The sequence below is a fragment of the Onthophagus taurus genome, chromosome 1 (assembly GCF_036711975.1).
Source record: "Onthophagus taurus isolate NC chromosome 1, IU_Otau_3.0, whole genome shotgun sequence".
Lineage (NCBI taxonomy): Eukaryota > Metazoa > Arthropoda > Insecta > Coleoptera > Scarabaeidae > Onthophagus > Onthophagus taurus.
In genome coordinates, this window is record NC_091966.1 from 21,713,138 (window position 1) to 21,735,638 (window position 22,501).

The following is a 22,501-nucleotide window of genomic DNA, read 5'->3' on the forward strand; positions in this document are numbered from 1 at the left end:
GGCGCCAATTGTCATCTTGGAGCATGTTGGAGATAAAAAACAATATGTGCCCAAAACGTGATATCATGACGTTATACGCCGTTCTGAGCCATGTTTGAACTTTCTATCACTTTTGGTTCCGATAATTCTGTCGACCATATATGTGATGTTCAGCCGCTAAATGTAACATTGGAGCATGTTAGAGATAAAAAACAAAATGTGCCCAAAACGTGATATTATGACGTTATACGCCGTTCTGAGCCATGTTTGAACTTTCTATCACTTTTGGTTCCGATAATTCTGTTGACCATATTTGTGATATTCAGGGGCCAAACGTCATCTTGGAGCATGTTGGAGATAAAAAACAAAATGTGCCCAAAACGTAATATTATGACGTTATACGCCGTTCTGAGCCATGTTTGAACTTTCTATCACTTTTGGTTCCGATAATTATGTTGACCATATTTGTGATATTCAGGGGCCAAATGTCATCTTGGAGTATGTTGGAGATAAAAAACAAAATGTGCCCAAAACGTGATATTATGACGTTATACGCCGCTCTGAGCCATGTTTGAACTTTCTATCACCTTTGGTTCCGATAATTCTGTTGACCATATTTGTGATATTCAGGGGCCAAACGTCATCTTGGAGCATGTTGGAGATAAAAAACAAAATGTGCCCAAAACGTGATATTATGACGTTATACGCCGTTCTGGGCCATGTTTGAACTTTCTATCACTTTTGGTTCCGATAATTCTGTGGACCATATTTGTGATATTCAGGGGCCAAACGTCATCTTGGAGCATGTTGGAGATAACAAAACAAAATGTGCCCAAAACGTGATATTATGACGTTATACGCCGTTCTGAGCCATGTTTGAACTTTCTATCACTTTTGGTTCCGATAATTCTGTTGACCATATTTGTGATATTCAGGCGCCAATTGTCATCTTGGAGCATGTTGGAGATAAAAAACAATATGTGCCCAAAACGTGATATCATGACGTTATACGCCGTTCTGAGCCATGTTTGCACTTTCTATCACTTTTGGTTCCGATAATTCTGTCGACCATATATGTGATGTTCAGGCGCTAAATGTAACATTGGAGCATGTTAGAGATAAAAAACAAAATGTGCCCAAAACGTGATATTATGACGTTATACGCCGTTCTGAGCCATGTTTGAACTTTTTATCACTTTTGGTTCCGATAATTCTGTCGACCATATATGTGATGTTCAGGCGCCAAATGTCATCTTGGAGCATGTTGGAGATAAAAAACAAAATGTGCCCAAAACGTGATATTATGACGTTATACGCCGTTCTGAGCCATGTTTGAACTTTCTATCACTTTTGCTTCCGATAATTCTGTTGACCATATTTGTGATATTCAGGGGCCAAACGTCATCTTGGAGCATGTTGGAGATAAAAAACAAAATGTGCTCAAAACGTGATATTATGATGTTATACGCCGTTCTGAGCCATGTTTGAACTTTCTATCACTTTTGGTTCCGATAATTCTGTTGACCATATTTGTGATATTCAGGCGCCAAATGACTTCATGAAGCATGTTGGAGATAAAAAACAAAATGTGCCCAAAACGTGATGTTATGACGTTATACGCCGTTCTGAGCCATGTTTGAACTTTCTATCACTTTTGGTTCCGATAATTCTGTCGACCATATATGTGATGTTCAGGCGCCAAATGTAACATTGGAGCATGTTAGAGATAAAAAACAAAATGTGCCCAAAACGTGATATTATGGCGTTATACGGCGTTCTGAGCCATGTTTGAACTTTCTATCACTTTTGGTTCCGATAATTCTGTCGACCATATATGTGATGTTCAGGGGCCAAATGTCATCTTGGAGCATGTTGGAGATAAAAAACAAAATGTGCCCAAAACGTGATATTATGACGCTATGCGCCGTTCTGAGCCATGTTTGAACTTTCTATCACTTTTGGTTCCGATAATTCTGTTGACCATATTTGTGATATTCAGGGGCCAAATGTCATCTTGGGCATGTTGGAGATACAAAACAAAATGTGCCCAAAACGTGATATTATGGCGTTATACGGCGTTCTGAGCCATGTTTGAACTTTTTATCACTTTTGGTTCCGATAATTCTGTCGACCATATATGTGATGTTCAGGCGCCAAATGTCATCTTGGAGCATGTTGGAGATAAGAAACAAAATGTGCCCAAAACGTGATATTATGACGTTATACGCCGTTCTGAGCCATGTTTGAACTTTCTATCACTTTTGCTTCCGATAATTCTGTTGACCATATTTGTGATATTCAGGCGCCAAATGTCATCTTGGAGCATGTTGGAGATAAAAAACAAAATGTGCCCAAAACGTGATATTATGGCGTTATACGGCGTTCTGAGCCATGTTTGAACTTTTTATCACTTTTGGTTCCGATAATTCTGTCGACCATATATGTGATGTTCAGGCGCCAAATGTCATCTTGGAGCATGTTGGAGATAAAAAACAAAATGTGCCCAAAACGTGATATTATGACGTTATACGCCGTTCTGAGCCATGTTTGAACTTTCTATCACTTTTGCTTCCGATAATTCTGTTGACCATATTTGTGATATTCAGGGGCCAAACGTCATCTTGGAGCATGTCGGAGATAAAAAACAAAATGTGCTCAAAACGTAATATTATGACGTTATACGCCGTTCTGAGCCATGTTTGAACTTTCTATCACTTTTGGTTCCGATAATTCTGTTGACCATATTTGTGATATTCAGGCGCCAAATGACTTCATGAAGCATGTTGGAGATAAAAAACAAAATGTGCCCAAAACGTGATGTTATGACGTTATACGCCGTTCTGAGCCATGTTTGAACTTTCTATCACTTTTGGTTCCGATAATTCTGTCGACCATATATGTGATGTTCAGGCGCCAAATGTAACATTGGAGCATGTTAGAGATAAAAAACAAAATGTGCCCAAAACGTGATATTATGGCGTTATACGGCGTTCTGAGCCATGTTTGAACTTTCTATCACTTTTGGTTCCGATAATTCTGTCGACCATATATGTGATGTTCAGGGGCAAATGTCATCTTGGAGCATGTTGGAGATAAAAAACAAAATGTGCCCAAAACGTGATATTATGACGCTATACGCCGTTCTGAGCCATGTTTGACCTTTCTATCACTTTTGGTTCCGATAATTCTGTTGACCATATTTGTGATAATCAGGGGCCAAACGTCATCTTGGAGCATGTTGGAGATAAAAAACAAAATGTGCCCAAAACGTGATATTATGAGGTTATACGCCGCTCTGAGCCATGTTTGAACTTTCTATCACTTTTGGTTCCGATAATTCTGTTGACCATATTTGTGATATTCAGGGGCCAAATGTCATCTTGGGCATGTTGGAGATACAAAACAAAATGTGCCCAAAACGTGATATTATGGCGTTATACGGCGTTCTGAGCCATGTTTGAACTTTTTATCACTTTTGGTTCCGATAATTCTGTCGACCATATATGTGATGTTCAGGCGCCAAATGTCATCTTGGAGCATGTTGGAGATAAGAAACAAAATGTGCCCAAAACGTGATATTATGACGTTATACGCCGTTCTGAGCCATGTTTGAACTTTCTATCACTTTTGCTTCCGATAATTCTGTTGACCATATTTGTGATATTCAGGCGCCAAATGTCATCTTGGAGCATGTTGGAGATAAAAAACAAAATGTGCCCAAAACGTGATATTATGGCGTTATACGGCGTTCTGAGCCATGTTTGAACTTTTTATCACTTTTGGTTCCGATAATTCTGTCGACCATATATGTGACGTTCAGGCGCCAAATGTCATCTTGGAGCATGTTGGAGATAAAAAACAAAATGTGCCCAAAACGTGATATTATGACGTTATACGCCGTTCTGAGCCATGTTTGAACTTTCTATCACTTTTGCTTCCGATAATTCTGTTGACCATATTTGTGATATTCAGGGGCCAAACGTCATCTTGGAGCATGTTGGAGATAAAAAACAAAATGTGCTCAAAACGTAATATTATGACGTTATACGCCGTTCTGAGCCATGTTTGAACTTTCTATCACTTTTGGTTCCGATAATTCTGTTGACCATATTTGTGATATTCAGGCGCCAAATGACTTCATGAAGCATGTTGGAGATAAAAAACAAAATGTGCCCAAAACGTGATGTTATGACGTTATACGCCGTTCTGAGCCATGTTTGAACTTTCTATCACTTTTGGTTCCGATAATTCTGTCGACCATATATGTGATGTTCAGGCGCCAAATGTAACATTGGAGCATGTTAGAGATAAAAAACAAAATGTGCCCAAAACGTGATATTATGGCGTTATACGGCGTTCTGAGCCATGTTTGAACTTTCTATCACTTTTGGTTCCGATAATTCTGTCGACCATATATGTGATGTTCAGGGGCCAAATGTCATCTTGGAGCATGTTGGAGATAAAAAACAAAATGTGCCCAAAACGTGATATTATGACGCTATACGCCGTTCTGAGCCATGTTTGAACTTTCTATCACTTTTGGTTCCGATAATTCTGTTGACCATATTTGTGATAATCAGGGGCCAAACGTCATCTTGGAGCATGTTGGAGATAAAAAACAAAATGTGCCCAAAACGTGATATTATGAGGTTATACGCCGCTCTGAGCCATGTTTGAACTTTCTATCACTTTTGGTTCCGATAATTCTGTTGACCATATTTGTGATATTCAGGCGCCAAATGTCATCTTGGAGCATGTTGGAGATAAAAAACAAAATGTGCCCAAAACGTGATATTATGACGCTATACACCGTTCTGAGCCATGTTTGAACTTTCTATCACTTTTGGTTCCGATAATTCTGTCGACCATATATGTGATGTTCAGGGGCCAAATGTCATCTTGGAGCATGTTGGAGATAAAAAACAAAATGTGCCCAAAACGTGATATTATGACGCTATACGCCGTTCTGAGCCATGTTTGAACTTTCTATCACTTTTGGTTCCGATAATTCTGTTGACCATATTTGTGATATTCAGGCGCCAAATGACTTCATGAAGCATGTTGGAGATAAAAAACAAAATGTGCCCAAAACGTGATATTATGGCGTTATACGGCGTTCTGAGCCATGTTTGAACTTTCTATCACTTTTGGTTCCGATAATTCTGTCGACCATATATGTGATGTTCAGGGGCCAAATGTCATCTTGGAGCATGTTGGAGATAAAAAACAAAATGTGCCCAAAACGTGATATTATGACGCTATACGCCGTTCTGAGCCATGTTTGAACTTTCTATCACTTTTGGTTCCGAAAATTCTGTCGACCATATCTGTGATGTTTGGGCGTCAAATGTCATCTTGGAGCATGTTGGAGATAAAAAACAAAATGTGCCCAAAACGTGATATTATGACGTCATACGCCGTTCTGAGCCATGTTTGAACTTTCTATCACTTTTGGTTCCGATAATTCTGTTGACCATATTTGTGATATCCAGGCGCCAAATGTCGTCTTGGAGCATGTTAGAGATAAAAACCAAATGTGCCCAAAACGTGATATTATGGCGTTATACGGCGTTCTGAGCAATGTTTGAACTTTCTATCACTTTTGGTTCCGATAATTCTGTTGACCATATATGTGATATTTAGGCGTCAAATGTCATCTTGGAGCATGTTGGAGATAAAAAACAAAATGTGCCCAAAATGTGATATTATGTCGTTATACGCCGTTCTGAGCCATGTTTGAACTTTCTATCACTTTTGGTTCCGATAATTCTGTTGACCATATTTGTGATATTCAGGCGCCAAATGACATCTTGGAGCATGTTGGAGAAAAAAAACAAAATGTGCCCAAAACGTGATATTGTGACGTTATACGCCGTTCTGAGCCATGTTTGAACTTTCTATCACTTTTGGTTCCGATAATTCTGTCGACCATATATGTGATATTCAGGGGCCCAATGTCATCTTGGAGCATGTTGGAGATAAAAAATAAAATGTGCCCAAAACGTGATATTGTGACGTTATACGCCGTTCTGAGCCATGTTTGAACTTTCTATCACTTTTGGTTCCGATAATTCTGTCGACCATATATGTGATGTTCATGCGCCAAATGTAACATTGGAGCATATTAGAGATAAAAAACAAAATGTGCCCAAAACGTGATATTATGGCGTTATACGCCGTTCTGAGCCATGTTTGAACTTTCTATCACTTTTGGTTCCGATAATTCTGTCGACCATATATGTGATATTCAGGGGCCAAATGTCATCTTGGAGCATGTGGAGATAAAAAACAAAATGTGCCCAAAACGTGATATTATGACGTTATACGCCGTTCTGACCCATGTTTGAACTTTCTATCACTTTTGGTTCCGATAATTCTGTGGACCATATTTGTGATATTCAGGGGCCAAACGTCATCTTGGAGCATGTTGGAGATAAAAAACAAAATGTTCCCAAAACGTAATATTATGACGTTATACGCTGTTCTGAGCCATGTTTGAACTTTCTATCACTTTTGGTTCCGATAATTCTGTTGACCATATTTGTGATATTCAGGGGCCAAACGTCATCTTGGAGCATGTTGGAGATAAAAAACAAAATGTGCCCAAAACGTGATATTATGACGTTATACGCCGTTCTGAGCCATGTTTGAACTTTCTATCACTTTTGGTTCCGATAATTCTGTTGACCATTTTTGTGATATTCAGGCGCCAAATGACATCTTGGATCATGTTGGAGATAAAAAACAAAATGTGCCCAAAACGTGATATTATGACGTTATACGCCGTTCTGAGCCATGTTTGAACTTTCTATCACTTTTGGTTCCGATAATTCTGTCGACCATATATGTGATATTCAGGGGCCAAATGTCATCTGGGAGCATGTTGGAGATAAAAAACAAAATGTGCCCAAAACGTGATATTATGGCGTTATACGCCGTTCTGAGCCATGCTTGAACTTTCTATCACTTTTGGTTCCGATAATGCTGTTGACCATATTTGTGATATTCAGGCGCCAAATGTCATCTTGGAGCATGTTGGAGATAAAAAACAAAATGTGCCCAAAACGTAATATTATGACGTTATACGCCGTTCTGAGCCATGTTTGAACTTTCTATCACTTTTGGTTCCAATAATTCTGTTGACCATATTTGTGATATTCAGGGGCCAAACGTCATCTTGGAGCATGTTGGAGATAAAAAACAAAATGTGCCCAAAACGTGATATTATGGCGTTATACGCCGTTCTGAGCCATGTTTGAACTTTCTATCACTTTTGGTTCCGATAATGCTGTTGACCATATTTGTGATATTCAGGCGCCAAATGTCATCTTGGAGCATGTTGGAGATAAAAAACAAAATGTGCCCAAAACGTAATATTATGACGTTATACGCCGTTCTGAGCCATGTTTGAACTTTCTATCACTTTTGGTTCCGATAATTCTGTTGACCATATTTGCGATATTCAGGCGCCCAATGTCATCTTGGAGCATGTTGGAGATAAAAAATAATATGTGCCCAAAACGTGATATTGTGACGTTATACGCCGTTCTGAGCCATGTTTGAACTTTCTATCACTTTTGGTTCCGATAATTCTGTCGACCATATATGTGATGTTCATGCGCCAAATGTAACATTGGAGCATATTAGAGATAAAAAACAAAATGTGCCCAAAACGTGATATTATGGCGTTATACGCCGTTCTGAGCCATGTTTGAAATTTCTATCACTTTTGGTTCCGATAATTCTGTCGACCATATATGTGATATTCAGGGGCCAAATGTCATCTTGGAGCATGTGGAGATAAAAAACAAAATGTGCCCAAAACGTGATATTATGACGTTATACGCCGTTCTGACCCATGTTTGAACTTTCTATCACTTTTGGTTCCGATAATTCTGTGGACCATATTTGTGATATTCAGGGGCCAAACGTCATCTTGGAGCATGTTGGAGATAAAAAACAAAATGTGCCCAAAACGTAATATTATGACGTTATACGCTGTTCTGAGCCATGTTTGAACTTTCTATCACTTTTGGTTCCGATAATTCTGTTGACCATATTTGTGATATTCAGGGGCCAAACGTCATCTTGGAGCATGTTGGAGATAAAAAACAAAATGTGCCCAAAACGTGATATTATGACGTTATACGCCGTTCTGAGCCATGTTTGAACTTTCTATCACTTTTGGTTCCGATAATTCTGTTGACCATATTTGTGATATCCAGGCGCCATATGTCATCTTGGAGCATGTTGGAGATAAAAAACAAAATGTGCCCAAAACGTAATATTATGACGTTATACGCCGTTCTGAGCCATGTTTGAACTTTCTATCACTTTTGGTTCCGATAATTCTGTTGACCATATTTGTGATATTCAGGCGCCAAATGACATCTTGGATCATGTTGGAGATAAAAAACAAAATGTGCCCAAAACGTGATATTATGACGTTATACGCCGTTCTGAGCCATGTTTGAACTTTCTATCACTTTTGGTTCCGATAATTCTGTCGACCATATATGTGATATTCAGGGGCCAAATGTCATCTGGGAGCATGTTGGAGATAAAAAACAAAATGTGCCCAAAACGTGATATTATGGCGTTATACGCCGTTCTGAGCCATGTTTGAACTTTCTATCACTTTTGGTTCCGATAATGCTGTTGACCATATTTGTGATATTCAGGCGCCAAATGTCATCTTGGAGCATGTTGGAGATAAAAAACAAAATGTGCCCAAAACGTAATATTATGACGTTATACGCCGTTCTGAGCCATGTTTGAACTTTCTATCACTTTTGGTTCCAATAATTCTGTTGACCATATTTGTGATATTCAGGGGCCAAACGTCATCTTGGAGCATGTTGGAGATAAAAAACAAAATGTGCCCAAAACGTGATATTATGACGTTATACGCCGTTCTGACCATGTTTGAACTTTCTATCACTTTTGGTTCCGATAATTCTGTCGACCATATATGTGATGTTCAGGCGCCAAATGACATGTTGGAGCATGTTGGAGATAAAAAACAAAATGTGCCCAAAACGTGATATTATGACGTTATACGCCGTTCTGAGCCATGTTTGAACTTTCTATCACTTTTGGTTCCGATAATTCTGTTGACCATATTTGTGATATCCAGGCGCCAAATGTCATCTTGGAGCATGTTGGAGATAAAAAACAAAATGTGCCCAAAACGTAATATTATGACGTTATACGCCGTTCTGAGCCATGTTTGAACTTTCTATCACTTTTGGTTCCGATAATTCTGTTGACCATATTTGTGATATTCAGGCGCCAAATGACAACTTGGAGCATGTTGGAGAAAAAAAACAAAATGTGCACAAAACGTGATATTATGACGTTATACGCCGTTCTGAGCCATGTTTGAACTTTCTATCACTTTTGGTTCCGATAATTCTGTTGACCATATTTGTGATATTCAGGCGCCAAATGACATCTTGGAGCATGTTGGAGAAAAAAAATAAAATGTGCCCAAAACGTGATATTATGACGTTATACGCCGTTCTGAGCCATGTTTGAACTTTCTATCACTTTTGGTTCCGATAATTCTGTCGACCATATATGTGATGTTCAGGCGCCAAATGACATGTTGGAGCATGTTGGAGATAAAAAACAAGATGTGCCCAAAACGTGATATTATGACGTTATACGCCGTTCTGAGCCATGTTTGAACTTTCTATCACTTTTGGTTCCGATAATTCTGTTGACCATATTTGTGATATCCAGGCGCCAAATGTCATCTTGGAGCATGTTGGAGATAAAAAACAAAATGTGCCCAAAACGTAATATTATGACGTTATACGCCGTTCTGAGCCATGTTTGAACTTTCTATCACTTTTGGTTCCGATAATGCTGTTGACCATATTTGTGATATTCAGGCGCCAAATGACATGTTGGAGCATGTTGGAGATAAAAACAAAATGTGCCCAAAACGTGATATTATGACGTTATACGCCGTTCTGAGCCATGTTTGAACTTTCTATCACTTTTGGTTCCGATAATTCTGTTGACCATATTTGTGATATTCAGGCGCCAAATGACATCTTGGAGCATGTTGGAGAAAAAAAATAAAATGTGCCCAAAACGTGATATTATGACGTTATACGCCGTTCTGAGCCATGTTTGAACTTTCTATCACTTTTGGTTCCGATAATTCTGTCGACCATATATGTGATGTTCAGGCGCCAAATGACATGTTGGAGCATGTTGGAGATAAAAAACAAAATGTGCCCAAAACGTGATATTATGACGTTATACGCCGTTCTGAGCCATGTTTGAACTTTCTATCACTTTTGGTTCCGATAATTCTGTTGACCATATTTGTGATATCCAGGCGCCAAATGTCATCTTGGAGCATGTTGGAGATAAAAAACAAAATGTGCCCAAAACGTAATATTATGACGTTATACGCCGTTCTGAGCCATGTTTGAACTTTCTATCACTTTTGGTTCCGATAATTCTGTTGACCATATTTGTGATATTCAGGCGCCAAATGACAACTTGGAGCATGTTGGAGAAAAAAAACAAAATGTGCCCAAAACGTGATATTATGACGTTATACGCCGTTCTGAGCCATGTTTGAACTTTCTATCACTTTTGGTTCCGATAATTCTGTTGACCATATTTGTGATATTCAGGCGCCAAATGACATCTTGGAGCATGTTGGAGAAAAAAAATAAAATGTGCCCAAAACGTGATATTATGACGTTATACGCCGTTCTGAGCCATGTTTGAACTTTCTATCACTTTTGGTTCCGATAATTCTGTTGACCATATATGTGATGTTCAGGCGCCAAATGTAACATTGGAGCATGTTAGAGATAAAAAACAAAATGTGCCCAAAACGTGATATTATGGCGTTATACGGCGTTCTGAGCCATGTTTGAACTTTCTATCACTTTTGGTTCCGATAATTCTGTCGACCATATATGTGATGTTCCGGCGCCAAATGTCATCTTGGAGCATGTTGGAGATAAAAAACAAAATGTGCCCAAAACGTGATATTATGGCGTTATACGCCGTTCTGGGCCATGTTTGAACTTTCTATCACTTTTGGTTCCGATAATTCTGTTGACCATATTTGTGATGTTCAGGCGCCAAATGTAACATTGGAGCATGTTAGAGATAAAAAACAAAATGTGCCCAAAACGTGATATTATGGCGTTATACGGCGTTCTGAGCCATGTTTGAACTCTCTATCACTTTTGGTTCCGATAATTCTGTCGACCATATATGTGATGTTCAGGCGCCAAATGTCATCTTGGAGCATGTTGGAGATAAAAAACAAAATGTGCCCAAAACGTGATATTATGGCGTGATACGCCGTTCTGGGCCATGTTTGAACTTTCTATCACTTTTGGTTCCGATAATTCTGTTGACCATATTTGTGATATTCAGGCGCCAAATGACATGTTGGAGCATGTTGGAGATAAAAAACAAAATGTGCCCAAAACGTGATATTATGACGTTATACGCCGTTCTGAGCCATGTTTGAACTTTCTATCACTTTTGGTTCCCATAATTCTGTTGTCCATATTTGTGATATTCAGGCCCCAAAGGACATGTTGGAGCATGTTGGAGATAAAAAACAAAATGTGCCCAAAACGTGACATTATGACGTTATACGCCGTTCTGAGCCATGTTTGAACTTTCTATCACTTTTGGTTCCGATAATTCTGTCGACCATATATGTGATGTTCAGGTGCCAAATGTAACATTGGAGCATGTTAGAGATAAAAAACAAAATGTGCCGAAAACGTGATATGGCGTTATACGCCGTTCTGAGCCATGTTTGAACTTTCTATCACTTTTGGTTCCGATAATTCTGTTGACCATATTTGTGATATTCAGGGGCCAAATGTCATCTTGGAGCATGTTGGAGATAAAAAATAAAATGTGCTCAAAACGTAATATTATGACGTTATACGCCGTTCTGAGCCATGTTTGAACTTTCTATCACTTTTGGTTCCGATAATTCTGTCGACCATATATCTGATGTTCAGGCGCCAAATGTAACATTGGAGCATGTTAGAGATAAAAAACAAAATGTGCCCAAAACGTTATATTATGGCGTTATACGGCGTTCTGAGCCATGTTTGAACTTTCTATCACTTTTGGTTCCGATAATTCTGTCGACCATATATGTGATGTTCAGGCGCCAAATGTCATCTTGGAGCATGTTGGAGATAAAAAACAAAATGTGCCCAAAACGTGATATTATGGCGTTATACGCCGTTCTGGGCCATGTTTGAACTTTCTATCACTTTTGGTTCCGATAATTCTGTTGACCATATTTGTGATGTTCAGGCGCCAAATGTAACATTGGAGCATGTTAGAGATAAAAAACAAAATGTGCCCAAAACGTGATATTATGGCGTTATACGGCGTTCTGAGCCATGTTTGAACTTTCTATCACTTTTGGTTCCGATAATTCTGTCGACCATATATGTGATGTTCAGGCGCCAAATGTCATCTTGGAGCATGTTGGAGATAAAAAACAAAATGTGCCCAAAACGTGATATTATGGCGTTATACGCCGTTCTGGGCCATGTTTGAACTTTCTATCACTTTTGGTTCCGATAATTCTGTTGACCATATTTGTGATATTCAGGGGCCAAATGTCATCTTGGAGCATGTTGGAGATAAAAAATAAAATGTGCTCAAAACGTAATATTATGACGTTATACGCCGTTCTGAGCCATGTTTGAACTTTCTATCACTTTTGGTTCCGATAATTCTGTCGACCATATATCTGATGTTCAGGCGCCAAATGTAACATTGGAGCATGTTAGAGATAAAAAACAAAATGTGCCCAAAACGTTATATTATGGCGTTATACGGCGTTCTGAGCCATGTTTGAACTTTCTATCACTTTTGGTTCCGATAATTCTGTCGACCATATATGTGATGTTCAGGCGCCAAATGTCATCTTGGAGCATGTTGGAGATAAAAAACAAAATGTGCCCAAAACGTGATATTATGGCGTTATACGCCGTTCTGGGCCATGTTTGAACTTTCTATCACTTTTGGTTCCGATAATTCTGTTGACCATATTTGTGATGTTCAGGCGCCAAATGTAACATTGGAGCATGTTAGAGATAAAAAACAAAATGTGCCCAAAACGTGATATTATGGCGTTATACGGCGTTCTGAGCCATGTTTGAACTTTCTATCACTTTTGGTTCCGATAATTCTGTCGACCATATATGTGATGTTCAGGCGCCAAATGTCATCTTGGAGCATGTTGGAGATAAAAAACAAAATGTGCCCAAAACGTGATATTATGGCGTTATACGCCGTTCTGGGCCATGTTTGAACTTTCTATCACTTTTGGTTCCGATAATTCTGTTGACCATATTTGTGATATTCAGGCGCCAAATGACATGTTGGAGCATGTTGGAGATAAAAAACAAAATGTGCCCAAAACGTGATATTATGACGTTATACGCCGTTCTGAGCCATGTTTGAACTTTCTATCACTTTTGGTTCCCATAATTCTGTTGTCCATATTTGTGATATTCAGGCCCCAAATGACATGTTGGAGCATGTTGGAGATAAAAAACAAAATGTGCCCAAAACGTGATATTATGACGTTATACGCCGTTCTGAGCCATGTTTGAACTTTCTATCACTTTTGGTTCCCATAATTCTGTTGTCCATATTTGTGATATTCAGGCCCCAAATGACATGTTGGAGCATGTTGGAGATAAAAAACAAAATGTGCCGAAAACGTGATATTATGGCGTTATACGCCGTTCTGAGCCATGTTTGAACTTTCTATCACTTTTGGTTCCGATAATTCTGTTGACCATATATGTGATGTTCAGGCGCCAAATGACATGTTGGAGCATGTTGAAGATAAAAAACAAAATGTGCCCAAAACGTGATATTATGACGTTATACGCCGTTCTGAGACATGTTTGAACTTTCTATCACTTTTGGTTCCGATAATTCTCTTGACCATATTTGTGATATTCAGGGGCCAAACGTCATCTTGGAGCATGTTGGAGATAAAAAATAAAATGTGCTCAAAACGTAATATTATGACGTTATACGCCGTTCTGAGAGATGTTTGAACTTTCTATCACTTTTGGTTCCGATAATTCTGTTGACCATATATGTGATGTTCAGGCGCCAAATGACATGTTGGAGCATGTTGAAGATAAAAAACAAAATGTGCCCAAAACGTGATATTATGACGTTATACGCCGTTCTGAGCCATGTTTGAACTTTCTATCACTTTTGGTTCCGATAATTCTCTTGACCATATTTGTGATATTCAGGGGCCAAATGTCATCTTGGAGCATGTTAGAGATACAAAACAAAATGTGCCCAAAATGTGATATTATGACGTTATACGCCGTTCTGAGCCATGTTTGAACTTTCTATCACTTTTGGTTCCGATAATTCTGTGGACCATATTTGTGATATTCAGGGGCCAAACGTCATCTTGGAGAATGTTGGAGATAAAAAACAAAATGTGCCCAAAACGTGATATTGTGACGTTATACGCCGTTCTGAGCCATGTTTGAACTTTCTATCACTTTTGGTTCCGATAATTCTGTTGACCATATTTGTGATATTCAGGCGCCAATTGTCATCTTGGAGCATGTTGGAGATAAAAAACAAAATGTGCCCAAAACGTGATATTATGACGTTATACGCCGTTCTGAGCCATGTTTGAACTTTCTATCACTTTTGGTTCCGATAATTCTGTCGACCATATATGTGATGTTCAGGCGCCAAACGTCATCTTGGAGCATGTTGGAGATAAAAAACAAAATGTGCCCAAAACGTGATATTATGAGGTTATACGCCGTTCTGAGCCATGTTTGAACTTTCTATCAGTTTTGGTTCCGATAATTCTGTTGACTATATTTGTGATATTCAGGCGCCAAATGTCATCTTGGAGCATGTTGGAGATAAAAAACAAAATGTGCCCAAAACGTGATATTATGACGTTATACGCCGTTCTGAGCCATGTTTGAACTTTCTATCACTTTTGGTTCCGATAATTCTGTCGACCATATATGTGATGTTCAGGCGCCAAATGTAACATTGGAGCATGTTAGAGATAAAAAACAAAATGTGCCCAAAACGTGATATTATGGCGTTATACGGCGTTCTGAGCCATGTTTGAACTTTCTATCACTTTTGGTTCCGATAATTCTGTCGACCATATATGTGATGTTCCGGCGCCAAATGTCATCTTGGAGCATGTTGGAGATAAAAAACAAAATGTGCCCAAAACGTGATATTATGGCGTTATACGCCGTTCTGGGCCATGTTTGAACTTTCTATCACTTTTGGTTCTGATAATTCTGTTGACCATATTTGTGATGTTCAGGCGCCAAATGTAACATTGGAGCATGTTAGAGATAAAAAACAAAATGTGCCCAAAACGTGATATTATGGCGTTATACGGCGTTCTGAGCCATGTTTGAACTTTCTATCACTTTTGGTTCCGATAATTCTGTCGACCATATATGTGATGTTCAGGCGCCAAATGTCATCTTGGAGCATGTTGGAGATAAAAAACAAAATGTGCCCAAAACGTGATATTATGACGTTATACACCGTTCTGAGCCATGTTTGAACTTTCTATCACTTTTGGTTCCCATAATTCTGTTGTCCATATTTGTGATATTCAGGCCCCAAATGACATGTTGGAGCATGTTGGAGATAAAAAACAAAATGTGCCCAAAACGTGACATTATGACGTTATACGCCGTTCTGAGCCATGTTTGAACTTTCTATCACTTTTGGTTCCGATAATTCTGTCGACCATATATGTGATGTTCAGGCGCCAAATGTAACATTGGAGCATGTTAGAGATAAAAAACAAAATGTGCCGAAAACGTGATATTATGGCGTTATACGCCGTTCTGAGCCATGTTTGAACTTTCTATCACTTTTGGTTCCGATAATTCTGTTGACCATATTTGTGATATTCAGGGGCCAAACGTCATCTTGGAGCATGTTGGAGATAAAAAATAAAATGTGCTCAAAACGTAATATTATGACGTTATACGCCGTTCTGAGCCATGTTTGAACTTTCTATCACTTTTGGTTCCGATAATTCTGTTGACCATATATGTGATGTTCAGGCGCCAAATGACATGTTGGAGCATGTTGAAGATAAAAAACAAAATGTGCCCAAAACGTGATATTATGACGTTATACGCCGTTCTGAGCCATGTTTGAACTTTCTATCACTTTTGGTTCCGATAATTCTCTTGACCATATTTGTGATATTCAGGGGCCAAACGTCATCTTGGAGCATGTTGGAGATAAAAAATAAAATGTGCTCAAAACGTAATATTATGACGTTATACGCCGTTCTGAGCCATGTTTGAACTTTCTATCACTTTTGGTTCCGATAATTCTGTTGACCATATATGTGATGTTCAGGCGCCAAATGACATGTTGGAGCATGTTGAAGATAAAAAACAAAATGTGCCCAAAACGTGATATTATGACGTTATACGCCGTTCTGAGCCATGTTTGAACTTTCTATCACTTTTGATTCCGATAATTCTCTTGACCATATTTGTGATATTCAGGTGCCAAATGTCATCTTGGAGCATGTAAGAGATACAAAACAAAATGTGCCCAAAATGTGATATTATGACGTTATACGCCGTTCTGAGCCATGTTTGAACTTTCTATCACTTTTGGTTCCGATAATTCTGTTGACCATATTTGTGATATTCAGGGGCCAAACGTCATCTTGGAGAATGTTGGAGATAAAAAACAAAATGTGCCCAAAACGTGATATTATGACGTTATACGCCGTTCTGAGCCATGTTTGAACTTTCTATCACTTTTGGTTCCGATAATTCTCTTGACCATATTTGTGATATTCAGGGGCCAAACGTCATCTTGGAGCATGTTGGAGATAAAAAATAAAATGTGCTCAAAACGTAATATTATGACGTTATACGCCGTTCTGAGCCATGTTTGAACTTTCTATCACTTTTGGTTCCGATAATTCTGTTGACCATATATGTGATGTTCAGGCGCCAAATGACATGTTGGAGCATGTTGAAGATAAAAAACAAAATGTGCCCAAAACGTGATATTATGACGTTATACGCCGTTCTGAGCCATGTTTGAACTTTCTATCACTTTTGGTTCCGATAGTTCTCTTGACCATATTTGTGATATTCAGGGGCCAAACGTCATCTTGGAGCATGTTGGAGATAAAAAATAAAATGTGCTCAAAACGTAATATTATGACGTTATACGGCGTTCTGAGCCATGTTTGAACTTTCTATCACTTTTGGTTCCGATAATTCTGTCGACCATATATGTGATGTTCAGGCGCCAAATGTCATCTTGGAGCATGTTGGAGATAAAAAACAAAATGTGCCCAAAACGTGATATTATGGCGTTATACGCCGTTCTGGGCCATGTTTGAACTTTCTATCACTTTTGGTTCCGATAATTCTGTTGACCATATTTGTGATATTCAGGCGCCAAATGACATGTTGGAGCATGTTGGAGATAAAAAACAAAATGTGCCCAAAACGTGATATTATGACGTTATACGCCGTTCTGAGCCATGTTTGAACTTTCTATCACTTTTGGTTCCCATAATTCTGTTGTCCATATTTGTGATATTCAGGCCCCAAATGACATGTTGGAGCATGTTGGAGATAAAAAACAAAATGTGCCCAAAACGTGATATTATGACGTTATACGCCGTTCTGAGCCATGTTTGAACTTTCTATCACTTTTGGTTCCGATAATTCTGTCGACCATATATGTGCTGTTCAGGCGCCAAATGTAACATTGGAGCATGTTAGAGATAAAAAACAAAATGTGCCGAAAACGTGATATTATGGCGTTATACGCCGTTCTGAGCCATATTTGAACTTTCTATCACTTTTGGTTCCGATAATTCTGTTGACCATATATGTGATGTTCAGGCGCCAAATGACATGTTGGAGCATGTTGAAGATAAAAAACAAAATGTGCCCAAAACGTGATATTATGACGTTATACGCCGTTCTGAACCATGTTTGAACTTTCTATCACTTTTGGTTCCGATAATTCTCTTGACCATATTTGTGATATTCAGGGGCCAAACGTCATCTTGGAGCATGTTGGAGATAAAAAATAAAATGTGCTCAAAACGTAATATTATGACGTTATACGCCGTTCTGAGCCATGTTTGAACTTTCTATCACTTTTGGTTCCGATAATTCTGTTGACCATATATGTGATGTTCAGGCGCCAAATGACATGTTGGAGCATGTTGAAGATAAAAAACAAAATGTGCCCAAAACGTGATATTATGACGTTATACGCCGTTCTGAGCCATGTTTGAACTTTCTATCACTTTTGATTCCGATAATTCTCTTGACCATATTTGTGATATTCAGGTGCCAAATGTCATCTTGGAGCATGTTAGAGATACAAAACAAAATGTGCCCAAAATGTGATATTATGACGTTATACGCCGTTCTGAGCCATGTTTGAACTTTCTATCACTTTTGGTTCCGATAATTCTGTTGAGCATATTTGTGATATTCAGGGGCCAAACGTCATCTTGGAGAATGTTGGAGATAAAAAACAAAATGTGCCCAAAACGTGATATTATGACGTTATACGCCGTTCTGAGCCATGTTTGAACTTTCTATCACTTTTGGTTCCGATAATTCTGTTGACCATATATGTGATGTTCAGGCGCCAAATGACATGTTGGAGCATGTTGAAGATAAAAAACAAAATGTGCCCAAAACGTGATATTATGACGTTATACGCCGTTCTGAGCCATGTTTGAACTTTCTATCACTTTTGGTTCCGATAATTCTGTTGACCATATTTGTGATATTCAGGCGCCAAATGACATGTTGGAGCATGTTGGAGATAAAAAACAAAATGTGCCCAAAACGTGATATTATGACGTTATACGCCGTTCTGAGCCATGTTTGAACTTTCTATCACTTTTGGTTCCCATAATTCTGTTGTCCATATTTGTGATATTCAGGCCCCAAATGACATGTTGGAGCATGTTGGAGATAAAAAACAAAATGTGCCCAAAACGTGATATTATGACGTTATACGCCGTTCTGAGCCATGTTTGAACTTTCTATCACTTTTGGTTCCGATAATTCTGTCGACCATATATGTGCTGTTCAGGCGCCAAATGTAACATTGGAGCATGTTAGAGATAAAAAACAAAATGTGCCGAAAACGTGATATTATGGCGTTATACGCCGTTCTGAGCCATATTTGAACTTTCTATCACTTTTGGTTCCGATAATTCTGTTGACCATATATGTGATGTTCAGGCGCCAAATGACATGTTGGAGCATGTTGAAGATAAAAAACAAAATGTGCCCAAAACGTGATATTATGACGTTATACGCCGTTCTGAACCATGTTTGAACTTTCTATCACTTTTGGTTCCGATAATTCTCTTGACCATATTTGTGATATTCAGGGGCCAAACGTCATCTTGGAGCATGTTGGAGATAAAAAATAAAATGTGCTCAAAACGTAATATTATGACGTTATACGCCGTTCTGAGCCATGTTTGAACTTTCTATCACTTTTGGTTCCGATAATTCTGTTGACCATATATGTGATGTTCAGGCGCCAAATGACATGTTGGAGCATGTTGAAGATAAAAAACAAAATGTGCCCAAAACGTGATATTATGACGTTATACGCCGTTCTGAGCCATGTTTGAACTTTCTATCACTTTTGATTCCGATAATTCTCTTGACCATATTTGTGATATTCAGGTGCCAAATGTCATCTTGGAGCATGTTAGAGATACAAAACAAAATGTGCCCAAAATGTGATATTATGACGTTATACGCCGTTCTGAGCCATGTTTGAACTTTCTATCACTTTTGGTTCCGATAATTCTGTTGAGCATATTTGTGATATTCAGGGGCCAAACGTCATCTTGGAGAATGTTGGAGATAAAAAACAAAATGTGCCCAAAACGTGATATTATGACGTTATACGCCGTTCTGAGCCATGTTTGAACTTTCTATCACTTTTGGTTCCGATAATTCTCTTGACCATATTTGTGATATTCAGGGGCCAAACGTCATCTTGGAGCATGTTGGAGATAAAAAATAAAATGTGCTCAAAACGTAATATTATGACGTTATACGCCGTTCTGAGCCATGTTTGAACTTTCTATCACTTTTGGTTCCGATAATTCTGTTGACCATATATGTGATGTTCAGGCGCCAAATGACATGTTGGAGCATGTTGAAGATAAAAAACAAAATGTGCCCAAAACGTGATATTATGACGTTATACGCCGTTCTGAGCCATGTTTGAACTTTCTATCACTTTTGGTTCCGATAATTCTCTTGACCATATTTGTGATATTCAGGGGCCAAACGTCATCTTGGAGCATGTTGGAGATAAAAAATAAAATGTGCTCAAAACGTAATATTATGACGTTATACGCCGTTCTGAGCCATGTTTGAACTTTCTATCACTTTTGGTTCCGATAATTCTGTTGACCATATATGTGATGTTCAGGCGCCAAATGACATGTTGGAGCATGTTGAAGATAAAAAACAAAATGTGCCCAAAACGTGATATTATGACGTTATACGCCGTTCTGAGCCATGTTTGAACTTTCTATCACTTTTGGTTCCGATAATTCTCTTGACCATATTTGTGATATTCAGGGGCCAAACGTCATCTTGGAGCATGTTGGAGATAAAAAATAAAATGTGCTCAAAACGTAATATTATGACGTTATACGCCGTTCTGAGCCATGTTTGAACTTTCTATCACTTTTGGTTCCGATAATTCTGTTGACCATATATGTGATGTTCAGGCGCCAAATGACATGTTGGAGCATGTTGAAGATAAAAAACAAAATGTGCCCAAAACGTGATATTATGACGTTATACGGCGTTCTGAGGCATGTTTGAACTTTCTATCACTTTTGGTTCCGATAATTCTCTTGACCATATTTGTGATATTCAGGGGCCAAACGTCATCTTGGAGCATGTTGGAGATAAAAAACAAAATGTGCTCAAAACGTAATATTATGACGTTATACGCCGTTCTGAGCCATGTTTGAACTTTCTATCACTTTTGGTTCCGATAATTCTGTTGACCATATATGTGATGTTCAGGCGCCAAATAACATGTTGGAGCATGTTGAAGATAAAAAACAAAATGTGCCCAAAACGTGATATTATGACGTTATACGCCGTTCTGAGCCATGTTTGAACTTTCTATCACTTTCGGTTCCGATAATTCTCTTGACCATATTTGTGATATTCAGGGGCCAAACGTCATCTTGGAGCATGTTGGAGATAAAAAATAAAATGTGCTCAAAACGTAATATTATGACGTTATACGCCGTTCTGAGCCATGTTTGAACTTTCTATCACTTTTGGTTCCGATAATTCTGTTGACCATATATGTGATGTTCAGGCGCCAAATGACATGTTGGAGCATGTGGAGATAAAAAACAAAATGTGCCCAAAACGTGATATTATGACGTTATACGCCGTTCTGAGCCATGTTTGAACTTTCTATCACTTTTGGTTCCGATAATTCTGTCGACCATATATGTGATGTTCATGCGCCAAATGTAACATTGGAGCATATTAGAGATAAAAAACAAAATGTGCCCAAAACGTGATATTATGGCGTTATACGCCGTTCTGAGCCATGTTTGAACTTTCTATCACTTTTGGTTCCGATAATTCTGTTGACCATATTTGTGATATTCAGGCGCCAAATGACATCTTGGAGCATGTTGGAGATAAAAAACAAAATGTGCCCAAAACGTGATATTATGACGTTATACGCCGTTCTGAGCCATGTTTGAACTTTCTATCACTTTTGGTTCCGATAATTCTGTTGACCATATTTGTGATATTCACCCGCCAAATGACATCTAGGAGCATGTTGGAGATAAAAAACAAAATGTGCCCAAAACGTGATATAATGACGTTATACGCTGTTCTGAGCCATGTTTGAACTTTCTATCACTTTTGGTTCCGATAATTCTGTCGACCATATATGTGATATTCAGGGGCCAAATGTCATCTGGGAGCATGTTGGAGATAAAAAACAAAATGTGCCCAAAACGTGATATTATGGCGTTATACGCCGTTCTGAGCCATGTTTGAACTTTCTATCACTTTTGGTTCCGATAATGCTGTTGACCATATTTGTGATATTCAGGGGCCAAACGTCATCTTGGAGCATGTTGGAGATAAAAAACAAAATGTGCCCTAAACGTGATATTATGACGTTATACGCCGTTCTGAGCCATGTTTTAACTTTCTATCACTTTTGGTTCCGATAATTCTGTCGACCATATATGTGATGTTCAGGCGCCAAATGACATGTTGGAGCATGTTGGAGATAAAAAACAAAATGTGCCCAAAACGTGATATTATGACGTTATACGGCGTTCTGAGCTATGTTTGAACTTTCTATCACTTTTGGTTCCGATAATTCTGTTGACCATATTTGTGATATTCAGGAGCCAAATGACATC